Below are 7,676 nucleotides of genomic sequence, written 5' to 3'. Positions count from 1 at the left end.
TTGCACACCAATGTTAATAGTGGCATTATTCACAATTGCCAATAGATAGAAACAGCCCAAATGTCCATCAGTTGACAAGTGGATAAACAAACTGTGGTATGTACATATGATAGAATATTATGAAGTTATAAGACTGAATGAAGTCATGACGTGTGCAACAACATGAATGAACCCTGAGGACATTATGTTGAGCAAAATAAGCCAGAAACAAAAGGACAAATATGACATGGTCTCAGTAACATGAACTAACTATAATGAGCAAACACTGAGAGTTAAATTGGAAAGCATAGTTCATCAGGAGACAGAAAAAGGGCAGAGATTGTGCAAATGATTCTTAAGGAGTACAGAATGTTTAATAAAGTTGTTTGTAAAGTTTCAGAAATCAATAGCACATTCAATAGCACACGTGCTGCCATGCGTGATGGTAGCATAATACTGCAAGCATAATGAACAAAGCTGAGCGTGAGTATGGTTGAAAGAGGAAAATTAGGGTCATGTATGTCACCAGAAGGAAAGCCAGAGATAAAAACTGAGACTGTATAACTTAGTGAAACCTAGAGTGAACGATAACAGTAGTTAATGTAAAAATATAAGAAAGTTTTTACATGAACTAGAACAAATGTATGTCATAGGGTTAATAATGGGTGTTATATCAGAAAAAATACAATTAATGCAAACTAAGGTCTATAGTTAACAGTAACATTGTAATATTCTTTCATTAATTGTCACAAAGCTACATTTCATTAACTATAACAAAGCTAAATGCCAATAATAGGGGGATATAAGAGAAGGATATGGGATTTTTTGTTTTTCGCCTTTCTTTTCAGAAGAAATGGTAATGTTCTCATATATATTGTGGTGGTGAATGCACAACTATGTAATTATATCAGGAGTCATTGATTGTACACTTAGGATGGATTGTATGGTATGTGAATAAAATTATTAAAAAATAAAAGTAATGGGGAATATATCCATATATTGCTATGGCATTATCTCCAGAATGTTATGTGAGAGAATAAGGTGGACTAAAGCATATATAATAAGCTACCATTTATCTAAGAGAGGGGGATACAAAATATACATAATGTATATATAAACATGTATGTATATATATGTATGTATTCATGTATGATTTTGTGTATGTAAAAATAATGGAAGGATAAACCATAAAATAAACTGTTGGCTAAAGGGGAAAGGAAGAAAAGGGAAGGATGAATTTGGATAGAAACTGAACTTCTCTGAATAATACTTTCTTTTTCAGATTTGGCTTTGGAACCATGTAAATGTTTTACATGATTATAAATAACATTAAATCAAAATGGAAAAAGCAATCCCTAAGAATCAAGGGCAAAATAAAATAAATGAACCTAATAGTGTACTGAGTTAATGGTTTGATGATGCAGAGGATATTCTTTTAAAAGTGTTTTGAAATGACAGTTATTCTACTATATATCTCTAGGAGATATACCTAAGAACTGAAAAAAAAATCTTTATTTTCAGTAATCATAGTTTTGGTGATTGTTGATATTATCTTTCCTAAAACTATTATATATGATATAGGAAATTGCAAATAAGCAGTTATGCTATTGTCATTGAAAACCAACATTTTCAGGGTAAGAGGAAAAATTTCAAAATAAAATCAAAGAAGTTAAGCTAAGTCCTATAATTATAAATTTCTACTGAAAATATCAGTATAAGCTCATATTTTCTCTTTACAAAATATTCCATTTCCAAGTTTGGACTTCTTTTCTTTCTAGAAAGCAAGGAAGTTTAATTACAGACTTCCAGGATCTGGCCATGTCAGGACTCAGGAAACATTCAAGAGGTTCCCACTGGCCAAAAATGGGAAAATCTAAGCACCAAAGAGAGTAACAACCGCATTGGGCTGAAGCATTGAATATGTTTAAATCTATGAGTTCCTAATGCTACTATACATCTAACAATCTCATTGGTCACCCTTGGGGGATGTAAGGGAGCCAACTCACTATTCTGAATACTGGTAAATATAGGCAAGAATCGAGCATTTAACCTCTTTCTCCTGATTGAACTGTATCACAAGATAACCAAATAGTCGATGAGGAAACAATTCTCTCTAAAAAAACATTCCATATAATGAAGAGGAAGGTATGATACAATTTGAATGCCATTATTTGGCAAATCCCTAAATGAAATAATGGATCAGGGCAAAGATTATCAATGGCTGTTGCATCACAAAAAGAGGCAACCAGTCATTGTGTACTGGCTGATGGAAGTACACAATACCTACAGAACATGCTTGCAATTAAATACATAAATCTGAATCAGACTAAGCCGCTAGATCTAACTACCTTTTTAGAGGAAATCTAGGGGAAAGGGAGGAAGGTCACCCAGGGGTGCAACCATTAAATCGAGAACACAGGAAAGAATATGGTCTCTTCAAAAAATGAATTTTAAGGGTACCAAAAGAGGGCTGCGGAACCTATAAATTGAAGAAACTAAGAAAAATATCAACGAACTGCAATGTGTAGCTATTATATAGATCCTGATTCAATGAAACCAACAATTAAAAATATGACACGATTGTGGAAATTTGAACACTGAGTGGACATTTAATGATACTAACAAATTACTGTTAATTTTGGGGTTGTGATATTGGTATTAAAATTATGTTTTTTATAAAGTCTCTATCTTTTAGAATTACATATAAAACATAGGTGAAATTATGATTATTAGGAATTTATTATATTAGGATTATTGATGAAACAAAAGTGGCTGTAAATTTATGATTATGGCTTGGTGAATAGCACATAGGGGTCCATAATTTTTTTAATTTTGGAATTTATTATAAAAATTCAAAAACACAAGCAGTTCATGGAGTAAGTTAGGATTATACTTCAGTAAAGGCAGGCCTTTTAAAAGGAGAGGACTGTGGAGGAAAATCCATTAAGGGCAGATAACCCATCCCACAATGTATCTTTTCTTTTTGTGACTTTAGGCAGCTTCACTTTTGCTGGGATTGGATTAGCTGTTTCAATACGTTTCATTCAGAGTGTGGCAAGTCAACAAACTCACCGTCTGGAGAGGTTGCGAAGCCTTTACACAGCACTGGCAGTCCAAGTCAAGTTCTTTTCTCAGGCTAAAAGAAAGTTTCTCAAAAGCTGGTCTAAGACTTTCCCCCAACCCACAGTCACGATGGTGAGGCTGAAGGTGGTGGGCACCCTGCTGACAGTCCCATAGCATACCTCGAGCACTCAGATAGTCAACCACCTCTCCCACCAACAAATCCCTTCTGACTTGTCCCACCCATGGAGTTCTCTCCTTCTCTAGGTCTTAAGAACAATTTTTCCACCTAAAATTCCTTGCCTTGACTGCCTATATCATCTGTTATTTTGGGCCTATTTCTATCAAAATCAGACATACATGCTAACAGGTGCTGTATGCTACAAGAATAGCCACCAAATACTGAATACTGCTAGGTGTCAGTGCTGCTAGCCCTTTGCATTCAAACCTCACAATGACCCTATGAGGAAGTATTATTATCCCATTTTACAGATGAGGAAACCATGACAGAAGCTTTAAGTAACTTAACCAAATCCGCTGCTTGTAAATGGCAGAGCTGGGATTTGAATCCAGGTCTACCTGCTTCCAAAACATGTTTATTTAACCACAATGCTGAATGGTCTTCTTTAGCAGTATTTAATTGAGAAATTCAGGCATCCTGCCCCATGTCTCCCCTTCCACGTCTTCACTACGTCCCAGTGCCTGGGGTCCCCTCTGTTCCATGTAATGGAGGGGCCAGAGGATGTATTCCACTGGGCCTGGAAGAGTATAAACATATCTGGAAGGAGGTTGCTATGGAGCAAACCATACTCCCCCTAGAGTATGGACAGGATGAGGTGCCTATAAATAATCATAAGAGCGTCATGAAGAGATTCTCTCCCCTGGACCAAAAGGTTGATGATAATTGATGAGGCTATAGGGACACGCCAATACTTCAGCTCTCACAACCAGGTGTGGTTACTTACAGAAATGTCACTTTCCAACTCTCCCTTCCACTCTCTGCCAGAGTCTTGGAGATTAGTAAATATCAATTTACTGCTCCTCAGGGCACAAGGCAATGACCCACCTGTATACCCCACTGCCTACAAACCAGGTTTGTGGTTGAGAGTTGCTTCCTCTTTGGAAATTTGGAGAGAGAGAGAGACCACATATCTGCCCCCTTCCAGGTGGAGAGAGGTCAAGTGGCCTCCCTGGAGTCAAATCACAAACTATAAGTCAATAAACTCTGGAGTTCACACATTGCCCATGTCATAGTGGGGGGAGCAACGGACCACTGGACTAAAAGTCAGCAGATGTGGATTCTGACCCCAGAGAGGCCACCTGTTAGCTGATAAAGGTCCAGATTCCAGTTTCCACATCTGTAAAATGGGGGCTTAGTACATGCCAGACACAAAAGGTTTTGGAAACAAATCAATTAGGTGGTAGAGTCAAACGATCTGTATTGAGTGAATGATCATTATTACAGTCATTATTATAATGCTCTCCTATAGGTAATTGTTCGGAGAACCGACAAAAAGCCTCAGAAAATACCTTATCAGTGTACTGCCAATACTCCCTAGAGCATTGCTGGTCAGTGCAAGGTCAAAATGCAGCAATTAAGTTTGATTCCTCAGGGTATCTGAATCATGGGTGAAGATTTTGTTATAAAAATGTTTACACAAAAATAAAATAAATTTCACAAGTAAATAAAACACTTATGAGAATCAGAGGGCAGAGCTACATTTCAAAGTAGCTCTAGACAGTTTGAGGCTCCACCCACAATTACTGGATCTCAGTGATGGATGGAAGATTATCATGCTCCTTTCCTTGATGAAGATGATACTGAAAAATCACACCAGACTCTGCCTGCTGCCAAGATGTCGGACAGCTCTCACACAGACAGACTCGAGGGAGTGACAGACTAAGCAGCAAGAAGACACCTTGGCCTGATCTTCCAGATTCTCATGGGGGCTGCAAACTGCCACTTCTGCCCACAGTGCCTTTGGGCTTTCCTAGGTGCTACCCACCCCTCGGCAACTTCTACAGATGACCTCTCTCAGCCCTATAAAATGGGAAGCTTTACCTGTAAATGGCAGAACTGGGATTTGAATCCAGGTACATTTGCTTTCCAAAGGACCAAAGCATCCTCCCAGTCTATAATTGGTTCCCATTGTAAGGGCCTGGATCTTCAGGAATCAAGTTGAGTCAACAGGCCTTCATATCCAAAAGAACTGTACCTTATTTCCTTTAATCAAACATCACCTTCAGCACCTACATCACCTTCACTGTTTTCACGGTATGGACTTGTATTTAAAAGGTAAAGCACTAAAGCTGCCCACAATCTAAAAAGGATTTTTAGTTTCACTCTCTAAGTCAGCAGGGGAGCCTTTTTCCTTTGCTCAGAAGTTCCAACCCCAAGAAAAAAAATGGTTGAAGACGTACCAAAAAAAGCAACATAGTTTTATTTATTTCCTTAAGAGAGATGTAAAAAAAAAAAAAAAAGTAAAAAGCTCTACTTGCATTATTTTTGTATTAGGAACAAGAACCATAAATAATGATTTTTACAAGCCATAATAATATGTGTTTTTAATAATAGTTATTTATTAAGCCCTTCCTGTTTTGGTGCCACAATTTAGGCTGAGCACTTTACATGGATTATCTCAAATGATTAAAAATCTGCACAAGATTCTTTATCCCCATTTTACAGATGAGGACTGAGGCTCAAAGTAATTTACCCAAGATCCACAGTAATAGATGAGGCTGGAATTCAAAGCCCAGGAAATCTGATCCAAAACTCCTACACCCCTGTAGAACTGGAAGCTCCACATTGGCTAAACAGGCTTCAGGCTTTGTTCTCCAGAACCCCCAGAGATGGCAGGAGCTACTCAATATCCTTTTTAAAAGAATCCTTTTGCTGACTAAATTAACAAAAGTTTGTTTCTGTTGCTTGCAACTAAAAGCCTGACTGATAGATCATCTAAGTAAAATGACCAGTCTAAAATCACTCTGAAAAACATCATAATCAAACCGATGAATGAAAGCTAGAGGAAACAACATTTTGTCTATGAAATTTGGGGAGTCTTCTGCATGGATATCAAAGGGTACCTGTGCAGGATGGGAGGTTGAGTTTTGGAAACATCCAAGGGAATATTTTCTTTTAACAGTGTTCTTTTCTATTTCAAATGGAAAAATGTATCAGAGACAGAAACTGACCACAGCTCTTCTATCCAGAACTGCAGCAAATTCAGGCAGCTACATGAGAAGCCACAGTATCACAGAGTTTCCCAAGGCCAGTGTGGTATTCAGGCCAGAGTTCCTGCAAGAAAATGCTCTTAACAGAGCCCCAAGATGGAAAACAAAGAATCTCAATCAAGTCAGCCAACTGTCCTTACCTTTGTAACCTAGCTGCTGCATTCTCTGTCCTTGGTGCTGAGTTAAACGAGTAAAACAATTTTAGCTGCAATTCCAGCTGTTGTCCATCATCCCAAATCCTACATCTAAACTGCCTCAATATCTCTAACTCCTCTCCATCCTCAGGCCACTGATCAAGTTTAAGCATCATCTCTCAACTGGACCACTTCAGTAGCTTCCTGACTGGTCTCATTCATTCACTGGATATTTACTGAGTACTGCCAAGCACTGTTCTAGACCCTAGAAATAAAGTAATGAACAAAATTCATAGAGTCAGAAACTAAAATACAGGTTACTGGGGGCTGGGGTGGACATAGGGACAGGGAAATTAATGCTTAATTGGTTCAGAGTTTCTGTTTTGGATGGTGGAAAAAGGTTTGGTAATGAATGGTGACGATAGCACAACTTTGTGAATGTAATTAACACCACTGAATTACATATTGAATGTCATTAAAGAGGAAATATTAGGTTGTATATGAGTTACTAAAATAAAATTTAAAAAAAAAACATAGGTGGAAAATCTATATTTTCTGTTGCACACTATGTAATTTAACTTACATGGTCAGTTTACTCAACCACAAGTACATGGAACCTTGAATAGGAAGCGAGATTTGGTCGGTTTGTATAGGTTAGTGTGAAACTCCAATACATCCGAGTAATTTGGGCAGAGAATAAAAAAGCATTTGCAAAGCCCCCTTCAGGGATTGGGAAAAATGTGGAAATATTAAACTTACCCACCTGGAGAATTCCTGATAGTCTCACAAGCGTTGGGGACTACCAGTTTAGTAGGCCAAGCCCTCAATTTTATGGCTTGCCCTTATGAGCTTGTTGCTGCAAAGGAGAGGCAAAGCCCACTTGTAATGTGTATTAGAGTCTCCCCTAGAGAACCTCTTTTGTTGCTCAGATGTGGCCCCTCTCTCTAAGCCACCTCAGCAGGTGGACTCACTGCCCTCCCCCCTACATGGAACATGACCCCAGGTACGTAAATCTCCTGGCAACATGGGACATGACTCCCGGGGATGAGCCTGGACCCAACACCATGGGATTGAGAAAGCCTTTCTGACCAAAAGGGGGAAGATAAGTGAAACAAAATAAAGTTTCAGTGGCTGGAAGATTTCAAATAGAATCGAGAGTTCATTCTGGAGGTTATTCTTAGGCATTATCTAGATATCCCTATCTAGTCTTTAGCATATTAGAATAGCTAGAAAGAAATATCTGAAACTGTTGAACTACAATCCAGTAGCCTG

Source organism: Choloepus didactylus, chromosome 6, assembly GCF_015220235.1.
Source record: "Choloepus didactylus isolate mChoDid1 chromosome 6, mChoDid1.pri, whole genome shotgun sequence".
Lineage (NCBI taxonomy): Eukaryota > Metazoa > Chordata > Mammalia > Pilosa > Megalonychidae > Choloepus > Choloepus didactylus.
The sequence above is the reverse complement of the archived record's forward strand: the minus strand, read 5'-3'. Positions refer to the sequence as shown.